The 14,886-nt window shown below is 44.7% G+C and overlaps 1 long non-coding RNA gene across 1 annotated transcript in view; it reads right to left on the reverse strand.

Annotated features, from left to right (window-relative positions):
• LOC140387222 (uncharacterized) overlaps nt 1–14,886 on the reverse strand; it is a 53,216-nt gene that overhangs the window by 19,949 nt on the left and 18,381 nt on the right. Inside the window, exon 2 of the long non-coding RNA XR_011933786.1 lies at nt 4,202–4,237. This is a non-coding gene — a long non-coding RNA (uncharacterized lncRNA). The remainder of the gene's footprint in view (nt 1–4,201; nt 4,238–14,886) is intronic.

Below are 14,886 nucleotides of genomic sequence, written 5' to 3' on the forward strand. Positions count from 1 at the left end.
TCATAGGGGACTCTATGGTCAGGGGCACAGATAGGCGTTTCAGTGGACATGAATCAGACTCCAGGATGGTATGTTGTCTTTCTGGTGCCAGGGTCCAGGATGTCTCAGAACGGGTAGCGGCATCCTGAAGGCAGGAAGGCAAACATGCAGAGGTCGTGGTATACGTTGGTACTAACGACATAGGCAGGAAACGGCATTATGTCCTGCAGCAGGAGTTCAGGGAGCTGGGCAGAAAGTTAAAAGGCAGGACCTCTAGGGCTTTAATCTCGGGATTACTCCCTGTGCCACGTGCCAGTGAGGCTAGAAATAGGAAGATAGAGCAGCTAAACACGTGGCTAAACAGCTAGTGTAGGAGGGAGAGTAGCAGTTAACTGGACCACTGGGAGATATTCCGGGGCAGGTATTACCTGAAGAAGGACGGGTTGCATCGAAACCGGAAAGGCATAAATATCCTGGCCGCGAGGTTTGCTAGTGTCACACGGGAGAGTTTAAACTAGTATGTCAGGGGGGTGGGTACCGGAGCAATAGGTCGGAAGGTGACAAAATAGAGAGAGAACGACGGATTCGGGCTAGTACGGCTCTGAGGAAGACCAGACAGGGATGTTGCTGAAAACAGCGCGACTGGTGGCCTGAAGTGCACAGGTTTTAATGCAAGAAGCATAACAGGTAAAGCAGATGAATGTAGAGCTTGGATTAGTACTTGGAACTATGATGTTGTTGCCATTACAGAGACCTGGTTAGCGAAGGACAGGATTGGCAGCTTAACGTTCCAGTATTTAGAGAAGGAGCAGAGGAGGTTCACCAGAATGTTGCCTGGTATGGAGGGCGCTAGCTTTGAAGAGAGGTTGAATAGATTAGGATTATTTTCACTCGCAAGACATAGGTTGAGGGGGACCTCATTGAGGTCTACAAAATTATGAGAGGTATAGACAGGGTGGATAGCAAGAAGCTTTTTACAAGAGTGGGGGACTCAATTACTAGGGGTCACGAGTCCAAGGTGAGAAGGGAAAAGTTTAAGGAAGAAATGCGTGGAACGTTCTTTACGCAGAGGGTGGTGGGTGCCTGGAACGCATTGCCGGCGGAGGTGGTATAGGTGGGCACGATCGCGTCATTTAAGATGTACCTGGACAGGTACATGGGCAGGAAGCAGAGGGATACAGATACTTAGAAAATAGACGACAGTTTTAAATAGAGGGTCTGGATCGGCTCCTGGCTTAGAGGGACGAAGGGCCTGCTTCTGTGCTGTAATTTTGTTTTGTTCGTTGTTCTCTTTGTACTGCGGGAGGAGAACTCAGAGGTCAGCGAGTCTATCTGCGTAGAAATCAGGAAATAGAAGGGTGCAGTCACAATGTTGGGCGTTTACTATAGGCCTCCCAAATGCCAGCGGGAGATAGAGGAGCAGATACGTATACAGATTTTGGAAAGGAGTAAAAGCAACAGGGTTGTTATGATGGGAGACTTCAACTTCCCCAACATTGACTGGGATTCAGTTAGTGCTCCAGGCTTATACGGGACAGAGTGTGTAAGGAGCATCCAGGAGGGCGTCTGCAAACAATATGTAGATAGTCTTACGAGAGAAGGGGCTATACTGGGCCTGGAATTGGAGAATGAGCCCGGCCAGGTTGTAGAAGTGTCAGCAGGGGAGCATTCGGGGATAGTGACCACAATTCAGTAAGTTTTAAAGTGTTGGTGGACAAGGATAAGAGTTGACCTCGGGTGAATGTGCTAATTTGCGGGACAATATAACTATAACAATATTAGGCGGGAACTGAAGAAGCTAGATTGGGGGCGGATATTTGAGGGTAAATCAACATCTGACATGTGGGAGGCTTTCAAATGTCAGTTGAAAGGAATTCAGGACTGGCATTTTCCTGTAAAGAAGAAGGATACATATGGCACATTTCGGGAACCTTGGATAACGCGAGATATTGAAGGTCTCGTCAAATAGAAAAAGGAGGCATTTGTCAGGGATAGAAGACTGCGAACAGATGACGCCTGTGTTTAATCTAAGGAATGTAGGAAGGAACTTAAGAAAGGATTAGGAGGGATAAAGCAAGTCACGAAAGGCCATTGGCAAGCATGGTTAAAGAAAATCCGGATTTTACACGTATATAAAAAGCAAGAGGGTAGTCAGGGAAAGGATTGGCCCACTGAAGTACAGGGGAGGGAATCTATATGTGAAGCCATAGGAAATGGCCGAGGTACTAAATGAATACTTTGCATCAATATTCACCAAAGAGAAGGTATCGGAGGATGTTGAGTCTGATGAACGGTGTTTAGATAGCCTGGGTCACATGAAGATCCAAGAAAATATTAAGGTGGATAAGTCCCCAGGGTCTGGTCGGAGCTACCCCAGAATACCGAAGGAGGCAAGAGAGGAAAGTGCTGCGGTCTTGACGGAAAGCTTTGGATCCTCACTGTCTTCAGGTGATGTTCCGGAGGACTGTAGAATAGCCAATGTTGTTCCTTTGTTTAAGAAGGGTAGCAAAGATAATCCCGGGAACTACAGGCTGGTGAGCCTTACGTCAGTGGTAGGTACATGACTGGAGAGAATTCTTCGAGGCAGGATCTACTCCCATTTGGAAGCAAGTGGACGTATTAGCAAGAGGCAGCACGGTTTTGTCCAGGGGAGGTCGTGTCTCAATAACTGCATGCAGTTTTTCGAGGAGGTCGCAAAGACGATTGATGCAGGTAGGGCAGTGGATTTTGTCTCTATGGACTTTAGTAAGGCCATTGACAAAGTGTCTCATGGAAGACTGGTACAAAAGTTTAAGTCACAGGGGATCAGAGATGAGCTGGCAAGATGGATACAGAACTGGCTAGGCCAGAGAAGGCAAAGTGTAGCAATGGAATTGTGCTTTTCTGATTGGTAGGCTGTGACTAGTTGTGTTCTGCATGGATCATTGCTGGGACGTTTGCTGTTCGGTGTATATGCAAATGATTTGGAGGAAAATATAACTGGTCTGATTAGTAAGTTTTCGGACCACACACAGTTTGGTGGAATTGCGGATAGCGATGAGGACTGTCAGAGGATACAGCAGGTTTTAGATTATTTGGAGACTTGGGCGGAGAGATGGCAGATGGAGTTTAATCCGGGCAAATGTGAGGTAATTCATCTTGGAAGGTGTATACAGTTAGGGAATATACAGTGAATGTCAGCAATCTCAAGAGTATTGACAGTAAGAAAGATCTAGGTGTACAGCTCCACAGGTCACTGAAAGGGGCAACACAGGTTTGAAGGTTGTCAAGAAGGCATACGGCATGCTTGCCTTCATTGGCCGGGACATTGAGCAATAAAATTGGCAAGTCATGTTGTAGCTGCATATAACCTTAGTTTGGCCACACTTGTCTTATAGTGCTCAATTCTGGTCGCCACACTACCAGAAGGATGTGGAGGCTTTAGAACGGGTGCAGAAGATATTTACCTGGATGTTGCCTGGTATGGAGGGCATTACTATGAGGAGATATTGAATGAACTCGGTTTGTTCTCACTGGAACGAAGGAGGTTGAGGGGCGACATGATAGACGTCTACAATCTTATGAGGAGCAAATACAGAGTGGCTCGTCAGAGACTTCTTCCCAGGATAGAGGGGTCAATACCTAGGGGGCATGAGTTTAAGGTGCGAGGGGCAAGGTTTGGAGGAGAGGTTCGAGGCACTTTTTTTCTACAGATGCAAGTGGGTGCCTGGAACTCGCTGCCGGAGGCCGTGGTGGAAGCAGGGACCATAGTAACGTTTCAGGTTAACTTGACAAATACCTGAATAGGATGGAAATAGAGGGATATGGAGGCCGGAAGTGAAGAAGATTTTAGTTCAGACGGGTAGCATGGTCGGCGCAGGCTTAGAGGGCCGATGGGTCTCTTACTGTGCTGCACTTTTCTTTGTTCTTTGTTTTTGTTTGTACATTACGTAGCCGCCCATGTTCGAGCATTATAATTTATATAAAGTCATAGTGTGATTTGTTTTGTTACCTTTTTCTGTTCAATTGTTTAACTGTTACCGCGATCCCAATGTCTTCAAAACATTCCTATTCGACGCTGTTGAGAACTCGACATGTTTATTTTGTGACATTTCAGTAACGCTCAACTACTCTCATATATCTTTGATGTACATTGACGCCATATTATTTTAGTTTGCTCAGTGTGTCCGATGATTGATTTTACGTAAAAGTAATGAGGATAATAACAAATATTACGTGATACCTGCTGATTCCTGGAGCTTGGTCAACTTCTTGATCACTGTCGGAATATATGAAGAGACCGTGACAAATTTTCCGTTCATTGAGGTGCACATTGAAAGAAAATGGGGAAAACACGGCATATGTTGAGACTTACTGCAGAAACTTGAGCTACCGGTAATACAAATGAAGGAGCAGTGGACTCAAAATTGTGAATCGTGATGTAGAGGTACAATTGGACAGACCGTTCAGGGTGGTGGTCAGAACGCAGTTGGTGAGCATACAGGGAATCGGTGAATGGGTAACCGCCAAACTGCATAAGAGAGACAGTCATGCAGTATTGGTGCTAACTGAGTGTGTCTTGCTTGCTAAAACAGTTTTTAAAATTCGATACTGTTAATATCATTGGGTTCTCGGCGGCGGTTACCCAGTGAAATAACCGTCCAATTTGAGTGTGAACGTTTCTTCGGGCCGGCGGAGAAATAGTGGCACAGAATTTGACAGTCATTTGTTCAGGAAGGCATTTTTGTGACACTGGGAGTAAAATAATGATGGCGTCCTGTCTCTGTTGCAATTCTGAATCATATACGAGTGAGACTGGCGATTATTCTGCTGTGGGTGAATAAGCAGCGACAGATTGTGTTCAACATTTTAGCTAAAGCAGTTTTATTAAATTGGATGAGGTCCTGAAAGCGGATTTTCGGGATGTTGGTCGGTAACACAAAATGCAAGAGGTCAAAAGCGGTAACACTAGGTTTGTGCCGTGTGGCACATGATGATCAGCCCATGAAGGGAAACATGAGCTTTCACAGTTATTTGGAGAATTGCTGCAAGAGGTAGTGCATCGGATTTCTGAGTATTTGGGAACATTCCGAAACCGGTCGGACCAGTAAATGTCGGACACATTGGCCTGCCGACCATTATCCTTGTGGAAGAAATTTGCCAATTCTCTTTGGGAGTAATTTGTTGCCTTCACTGTGGATGGCAACTGTGGGGTAGCTAAATTTGGATGGACGTAATGTTGGTAACGGGAAAGTAGAAACATAACAAGATAAATTGGAAAGGAGTCAAACGCGAGCATCAATTCAACTTAGAGTGCGGAATGATGCTACAGTCGAAATTAAAGACGGTCAACCATTTAACATTCCTTTATGGAATGTTAGGATCGCAGGCTGGGATAGTATTTTTTTTAATTTTTATTAAATTAGACGACCCAATTATTTTTTTCCCCATTAAGGGCCAATTTAACATGGCCAATCCACCTACGCTGCACATATTTGTGTTGTGGGAGTGTTATCCAGGCAGTCAGTGTCCCAAGGCCGGGATTCGAATCCGGGTACTCAGCGCCATAGACAGCAGTGCTACCCATTGCGCCACGTGCCTACCCTACTGGGACAGTATTTATTGCACATCCCTGAGTGGATTCATTATTAAACACCTTTTCTTTTTTTCAATTTAGAGCACCCAATTATTTTTTTTCCAATTGAAGGGCAATTTAGCGTGACCTATCCACCTAGCCTGCAAATCTTTGTGTTGTGGGGGCGAAACCCACGCAAACATGGGGAGAATGTGGAGTTTCCAGAGCTGGAATAAAAACTGGGACCTCCGCGAGGTGAGGCAGCATGGCTAACGCACTGCGCCACCGTTCTGGTTGTTAAACACCTTTCTGTGCATCTTGAGGAACATAAATTCCAGCCACGTGAGGGCAACAGATTTACTTACCTAATTAACAGAGCATTTTGTGTGATAATCGGCAATAGCTTTTTGGTCATCATGAATATTTTAATTCCAGTTGATTAGTGAACTCAAATTTTACCGTCCGCCGTTGCAAGATTGAAACCCTCGTCTCCAGAACATTACCCTGCACCTCTGGATTCCTGGTCCAGCAAAAACCGCACAATGTTCCTGCGTTGCTCAAATCTGTATTGATGTGCTAACTCTCTCTGAAAACCTAGAACGTTTCGTAACCAGGGTTCAAGCAACCTTCGAATTAACTGATCACATGGGGTACGAAAAGGGGCCAGTTGTTTCTCCAGATTCCCGTTCAATCTGGATAGACACATAAATGGGCATGGGGGGGGGGGGGGGATGGGGGTGCGTGGAACTTTGTCTGCAGTGGAGCCGATTTTAATTAAATGAGCTGAAGTGAACATTAAAGGAATACATTGAAAATGAAAGCTGAAGAAACTAAACAGCTGGAATTGTACCTAATTTAACGTTACAATGAAGAGATTTTGCATGCGTAAATGTCAGAAATTCGAATGTTCGAACTTAGCACACTATTAGACGGGAATCTGTAAACAGAGAATATTATCAATTGAGCATTTCCCAAGGTTGTTTAATCTAAAAAATATATAATAAGGTAAAAGGTGGCAAAGCCTGAAGCGCTGTAAAAAAATGTTTGTGCATACTTTCACACCACTGGCACAGTCACAAGATGCAATACATTTCAAACCTGGGACAGTCAGAAGATAAAAAACACTTTTTGACCAGACATTATGGCAAAGGCCATATGGAAGACCGGTTTTGGGCCTCAGAATTGCAAGAATTACAAAAATATAAATATCACTGCAAATGTACAGCATCAGAACAGGTCCTTCGGAACTCCAAGCCCGCGCCGACCATGCTGCCCATCATCCAGAAACCTTCGACGCTTCCAAGGTCCATATCCCTCCATTCTCGTCGCCTTCCTGTATTTGTCAAGAATGCCCTTAAACGTTACTCTCGTACTTGCTTCCAGCATCTCGTCCGGCAACCTGTTGAAGTCACCTACACACCTCTGTCTATAAAACGTCCCTTTCACATCTCCTGTACACATTTCACTTCGCACGTTAAATCTCCGGCACCTATTAATTGATTGTTCCACCCAGGGAATAAGCTTCTGCCTCTCCACTCATAATTTTGTACACATCTATCAGACCAATCCATTCCTCTGACGATCCACTGAGAACAAACCAAGCTTATTTATTCTCTCCTCAAACACAACGCCCTCTATACATGGCACAACCGTGCTAAACCTCTTCTGTACAGCCCCCCCCTCCTCTCCCCCCGAAGCCTCTACTTCATTCTAGTAGTTTGGTTGACTAAAATTAAACACTATATTCCATGTGTGGCCTAAGTAACGTCTCTTACTTTAGCATGACTTGCCATTTTTTAAAGTCAGTTCCCTGACCGATGAAGGGAAGCATGTTGTTTGCCTTTTTGGCTACGTTCCACACTTCCGTTGCCAGTTTTAGTTTCTTGGGGACGTTTTCACCCAGGTACCATTGCCTGCCAGTAGTACAAATGATTGTGTCATTTACTGTCTATTCGCAACCTATATAAGGCCTTCGAAAATGCATTAGTTCACATGTGTACGGGATAACTGCATCTGCTATTTCTCTGCCCAAGTCCCTGACAAATCTGTATCCTTCTGTATCTTCTGACAGTCCTCATCGCTATCCGAATTCCACCAACCATCGTGTCAGCCGAAAATTTACCATCACCAACCTTCGTGTTGGCCAAGTGCTTTGAAGATATGAAGACATCTTAAAACAGTGCTTTTCTCTTTCTCATGAACATGCATGACATTTCTTGTTGATTTTTTGATTTCTTAAATCTTCAAAGATGAAAGTGGATCATTTATGTGAACAAAGGTTTGGTTACACGTTTTAAACCTCTGAAACTATTTACATTTGGACTGTATCATTGCACAATGTAACGGGTGACTTGCTTCAAAATGTTTGTCTATTTTAATTTAGATTATGGTCATACGATTTTACAAGCGTTCGAGAGCATTTTGGTGTCACTATCCTTGTAACGCCTGATTTTTTTTGAGGTTGCAGTTTATACACTGACTTCAGTCCAGATGACATCGATTCGGCCCATAAAATTTACACTGACACTCCGAAAGAGTATACTACTAATGTCTATGCCCATGCACTATTCGCAGTAACCACCAAACGTTTGGACACGACGGACAAAGTCGGAAGGGTAAACCACCTAATCTGCACATCTTTTGCATCCTGGAGGGAAACCGAAGCACCCGAATGAAAAGGCATAGCACGACTGCATAGCGGTTACCACTGCTGCCTCACTCCGCCAGGGCCCCTGGTTCAATTCCGTCCTTGGATGACAGTCTGTTTGGAATTTGTAGGTTGCCTCCCATGTCTGTCTGGGGTTCCTCCCACAGACCAATGATATGCAGGTAAGGGGGATTGACCACGACAAGTTGGCACTTAATGTCCAGGGATGTGCAGGGTAGCTTCCGGTTATAGGACGGGGGAGTGGACCCATGTATTGTACTTTTTCAGACCGTCAGTGTTTACTTGAGGGATTTAATTAATCACTGAGGCTTCTCCGGATGAAGGGCGACTTGCAAACAACTCATCTGAAAATACATTGCAAAATCCCAATGCACTGTAGCTTTGAATCAGCTGGGAGGATAGTCATTCTGCCAGCAGTGTCATTGAAGAAGTCAATAGCACCAGCATCGAGGCCTTGAACTCCGTTGGGCCGCCCATATGCTTAGGATGTCGACTTCCGACCTTAGATGACAGTCTGTTTGACAGTGCTGGTTGCAAAGGAAATCTTCTGCATCCAGCACAAGGAAGGATCCCAAACTAGAGAAGTACAAAAGAAAATCGACAAAGACACCTTGTAGACTTATCTCGTGAAATGGGACATAGATGTCAAATGCTTAAAAGACACGTACTTGCAGGACAATACTGATTGAAGGGACACAACTCTTCGGAAACACCTGACGCTTAGAGGAGGACTGGAAAAGGGTAACCCGCGACAAATAAGACATTTTGGAAACTCTTACATGTGATGGGTAGTACCTGTGACTCAACTGTCAGGCTCGTCAACCTTTCAATGACACACAGAACGCTTGGGCGGTAACACAGAGTATCTTAGGTGGAGAATCATACCCGTTAGCGAGTGGCCACCTATCGATTCCAGTTCTATCCATTATAGTTCCCTTCATAGAGTTAGAAACCTAATGACAAACCAACATTAAGAAATGATTTAAAGACCTATCCCTTTAATTTAATTTGCATTTTAAGCGTATGCATACACGCGAAGCACTGATAATATAAAAGTGTATCCTCCCCCAAAAAGTCTACCGATGCCTCCTACCTCTGCAAGATTGAAAAATTTCCATGTAAACGAAAACGTGTTAAAACTCATCAAATGTCAGGCCCAGTGGCTCAAGGTCGCGCTGCAGCTGCATTTTTCATTCAACAGAGCAGATCTTGAAGCAGCGGGGGAGAACAACGGACTGGACATTGAACGCCGCGGGTCTTCAGCTCATGCCTAAATGCCCCCACATCAGTTATCATGTCAAGCATTTGCGGAGCACGAGCGACCCAGATACACGAATCATGCTGAAAATTATTGGCCATTGTCCACATGGCCTTCTCTAAATTCTGAACCTTCTGTACTTTACGAATTCAATCCATTCGTGTCTCGCCAACTTCGTGCTGATGACTATTCTCGGGGACTCATAATATCGCAATCTTTACCAATTTGCAGCCAGGGTGTTATTTCTGCTTCTTGCCTCTATTTGGCGCGAGGCATTAAGTCGTACTTAAGGTTTGCGAAGCACGCATGACTGTTGTAACATGCAAATCCTCAAAATTGGGCAGCAAGGTGGGAGGAACAGTGGCACTCCTGCTTCACAGCGCAGCTGACCCAGGTTCCATTTCGCCCATGGGTATGTATCTGTGTGGGTCTTTCAATGTCTCACTATGTTTGCGTGTGTTTCCTCCGTGCTCCAGTTTCATCCCACTGCTCAACGATCTGCCAGGTAAGTGGATGGCCATGCTAACAGGCTTAAACATGTGCAAATTAGGTGGGATGTGGGTGTGTGGCGCAGAAGTGGGCCCCTATCGTGTGCTCTTTCAGAGGGTAGGTGCAGACTCGAAGGGCTGAATGGTCTAATTGAACAATGTCAGAGTTCTATGATTTTATGATTCACTGAAATGCTTTCTTCAGCAAATTATGCTACTATTCTGAGATAGATGGCCAACGTCTCATTTCTGTTTCTCCATTTCCGGTCACAATACTTAACCCATAGATGGCTTGAAAAATGTTCTTTCAAGATCATTATGCGGATTACAAATTGCAATAATTGGAGAACAGATATTGTTGTCTAGAATTTGCCCTCCTGGTCAGTGTAGACTTTAATTTAGCGCAATGGTATTTTTCACAATACTATGTTATCAAGTTATCTTTCAATTCCTCCACCTGTAAAACGCTCGTCTTTCATAAGTTATTGACATGGTGGCTGTGACCAGACATGAATTCCATACAAGGATGATTGCGTCGAACTTTAACATTCTCTCCCTGTCTGCGAGGGTTTCCTCAGACAGATTTGGTTCGCTTCACAGTCCATAAATGCGCAGGTTAGGTGGATCGGACATGCTAAATTGCCCCAGACGTATGGAAGTATTAGGTGGGGTTACTTGGATAGACTGGGGTATTGAGCTTATGTAGCTTGGTGCTAATTTTGATGTTTGGTTCAGACTCAAAGGATCGGGAAGCATCCTCCTGCAGTGTCGGTGTTCTTTACTTATATGATACCGATAAATTGACAGCAGACTTGCGTATTTTCATTGCACTTAATATTTTTTATTTTTCTTCAAAAGATTTGCAAACAATTTAATGGGGAAAAAAAAAATCAAAGCTATTAATAATAAAATCCTTGCAGTGTAGAAGGAAGCTATTGGGTACATCGAGTCTTCATGGGCCTATGGAAAGAGTACCCTATTTAGGTCCAGGGCTCCACCCGATTCCTGTAACCCGACATAAATTTAGAGTACCCAATTCATTTCATCTAATGAAGGGGCACTTTAGAATGGTTAATACAACTACCCTGCACATATTTGGATTGCGGGGGCGAAACCCACGTTAACACGGGGAGAATGTGCAAAGTCCACACAGACCGTGACCCAGAGCCAGAGTCGAACCTGGGGCCTCGGCGCCCACTGTGCCACCGTCTTGTCCCCCTACAAAATCTCCTCAGCACTGAGGGACAACTTAGCATGTCATATGGAAATCACCTTCGTATTTTTCGACTGTGGGAGGAGACCGGAGTACCAGACGGGGTGCAATGGACATATTGGTTCTCCTGTTACAGTTAATTTTGGGGAGCTACATTTCCCTTTAGATTGTTTGCATCATAATTATCCTACGGGCACCAAAGACGAGCCACATTTCTTCTTTCATTAAATATAGACAATTACCTATTGTAGCATTTCCATGGAGAAAAGAATCATCGTGCAGCACAAGAAGAGATTGGTTATCTCTCAGCGAATCTCGCTTGCTTTTGCTTTCAATCAATACTAATTAGAAAAAATTTCCCTTATGCCCTGCCATTTGTTCCTCCTCTACTGGTAGAATGTATCTTTCTAAAATCATTGAAACTGATGTTACCTTTCACTTAGTCTAGCTTCCTTAACTAAGAGTTATTTACTACCAGTATATGTTTAATTTACAGTGAGCATCTCGCCTATGTCTCCAAATCTTCAAGCCAACGAAACGTTTCCCCGAGTGACTATAGTAGCTAGTTTGAATCATTGAAGGTATCATAAGTAGAATATTTTGAGCAAATTGAAAACTCTGAACGAAACCTAAATGTATTAAAATGCTGGATTTAAAAAAAACCTCGTGGGGAAGAGTAGAGACCGAAATGAGAACATACACATTGATTATGATCGACAAAAAGTGTATTTACTTCCGCGAAGTTATTATTCGGTTCAGAGTCGATTCCACCCCAAACATTGTACTTGGAAAAAATACGTTCATGGACCGCCGGAACTTTCGGAGTGAAGCCCTGTGGAATCCTTCAGCTCAGCGCAATCCAACGACCTGATATAGAATGCATTTGAACTGGACCAAAGGAATGCCGCGTCATTTTGCAGCAGTTTCTTCAGTGTATCAGGTGATTTGAAAGTTCCTACCACTTCCCGACGCTAACCGGAAGGATTATTAGACAAGCGTTCTGATTTCGAGTAGGTGCGCTGCGGAATAGGGAGAGGTCAGACTTCGTTGGTCGGTAATAGAGGCGCGGTTTAACAAGAAACCGCGTACTAGAACACTGCACAATTGGAAAGTTGGGACGAAATAGTTTCGGAGCTGTGAGTATTCAGAGAACGAAGGTAAGATATTGACCAGAACTCGAGAGGCTGGCCTTGTTTGAGGTCGGGTGCAGCACTAGTTGGGTTAATGGTGCATGGGGTTTTAGCCAATCCGGAAGCTATTGGAACAGGGGAAGTCCCGTTATTCTGAATGCAGGTAGTGGTGATGTATGTTGGTTTTCCATGGTTTGTCGCATTGCTTCAGGGGCGAAGGACGTCGCTGTTCCTTTGCCCAAATTAGGGCGCTAGGGGTGTAACCTTGGGGTAATCCAGACTGATGGTAATCCCGTTCGGATCCAGGAAGTAAGTTAATCCTGTGGGGATCCGTGTGGACCCAAAATGTCTCGAAGCTCGAATTTGCTACAATTCGTCCAACTCGTCATGCACACCGATCGCCGGAACCATTTGTGGTTGCTGTGAGAAATACTTAAACAAAATCGACATGTTAATTATTTCTGGCTCTGTCCACAAGGTGCCTAAAATGGTGCATTAATAGAGTATTTTTTGTGACAGATTTTGTGTTGCATTTTCATCTGGTTTCCAATGCAGGATGATTTCCCAGTGGAAGATTGCAATTCCCAGGCAACATCCGCGCAGTCTCTATCGGGGAACCACCTGGGCCGTTCTTGCGGTGCGGTGTGACGGAGAGCACTGATGTTTTCGACGGATTATCTTTTCGTTTACCATGATTTACACTGCCCTCGATCTCTGATGTTGCAATCCGGTAAGAAACAATAATGTCCCAGCCAACGTGTTGGAACAGTGGTTCGGCAGAAAGTGCTCTGTCCATTTCCTTACATAATTATTTTGGAAGACTTTTGAGATGATAGAGTATTTAGCGGAAAAACTCTGAAGGGCTTAAGAGATAATTGATCATAGAATCATAGAATTTGCAGTGTAAAAGAAGGCCATTCGGCACGTACAGTCCGCATCGGCCCTTATAAAGCGCACCCGACTGACGCTCATGCTCATATCCTTTGTTCGTAACACAGTAACCCCACTCGACTCTCTGGACACTAAGGGGAAATTTAGCATGACCAATCCACCTTCCGTGCACATCTTTGGAATGTGCGAGAAAACTGGAGCACCCGGCGAATCGCACGCAGACAAAGGAGAAAGTGAAAAAAACTCCACACAGACCCGAGGCCGGTATTAAACCCGGGTCCCTGGAACTGCGTGACAGCAATGCTAACCAATACGGCGTTTACATTTTAGAATACATGGTTGATTAAATTTAGACAGGAGACTGCAGAACCACACGATGCTGGGGATTGGTCTTGAAAAAAATCCCATTTCCTATTGAAGGTACTGTCGAGTCCTTGAAGATGATGAATACAATTGGTTGCTGAATGAAGCAGCGGCCACTTGGTGAAATCAATGTCCTTTGCATTACATACAATTAACATGATCGCAATGTACTTCCCGATCTTAAAATGGACGAAAAGTCAGTCTCCGATGTCAAACGGGAACGTTTTATTGATCTGATGTGGAGGTGGATCGTCACGGAATACGAAGAACAGAATGCATTGGCTGGGACCATCTAGGCTGGAACGAGCAAGCACGCGCATGGCTGACGAAACAACCTTTGTTTGTGATTCCTGTGTCCTGTGACTCAATAAACCTCTGTTCTAAAGTGATATTGTTTAAGAAGATAGGTTCCATTTGCCCCGCTTAGCGAACTCCTGGTCCTTTTTGCTCAGCGTTCCATGCATTTTCTCAACTTACACATAATTTCTGACCTGTGTGGCGAAGGATGCGGCAGGCGATCCAATGAAGTCAAAGAAATGGGGATGCACTTTGATTTTCCCTAGCCCCGTGATTCGCCCCCGTTCCGTTCGCTGGCTGCACTCTATCTTCCCGCCGCTTGTCAATGCCATTTTCAATTGAGCACAGTAAGAAGTCTTACAACAGAAGGTTAAAGTCCAACAGGTCTGTTTCAGGTCACTAGCTTTCGGAAGACTGCTGCTTCCTCAGTTGAATAAAGAGATAGGTTCTAGGAACATATATTTTGACAATGTCAAAGATGCAAAGCGATAGTTTAAATGCAAGCATTTGCAGGTCATTAAGTCTTTACAGATCGAGAGAGCGTGGTAATCCCACGTCGAAGAGGTGTGAATTGTCTCAAGTCAGGACAGTTGGCAGGATTTCGCAAGCCCAGGACAGATGGTGGGTGGTGAATGTAATGTGACATGAATCCAAGGACCGGTTGAGGCCTTATTCATGTGTGCAGAACTTGGCCATAAGTTTCTGCGCTGCGATTCTACGTTTTCGCGAGTTCTGAAGGCTGCTTTAGAGAACTCTTACCCGAAGATAAGAGGCAGAATGCCCTTGACGACTGAAGTGTTCCCGATTGGAAGGGAACATCCCTGCCTGGCGATTGTCGCTCGATGGCCGTTCATCCACTGTCGCAGCGTCTGCAAGGTCTCACCAATGTACCATGCTTTCAGGACATCCTTTTCTGCAGTGTATGAGGTACACAACATTGGCCGAGTCACACGAGTACGTACTTGGTGGGTGGTGTTCTCAGGTGTAATGGTGGTACCCGTGTCGATGATATCGACATCTTGCAGAGATTGCCATGGTTTGTTTG

This window comes from Scyliorhinus torazame, chromosome 12 (genome assembly GCF_047496885.1).
Source record: "Scyliorhinus torazame isolate Kashiwa2021f chromosome 12, sScyTor2.1, whole genome shotgun sequence".
Classification (NCBI taxonomy): domain Eukaryota; kingdom Metazoa; phylum Chordata; class Chondrichthyes; order Carcharhiniformes; family Scyliorhinidae; genus Scyliorhinus; species Scyliorhinus torazame.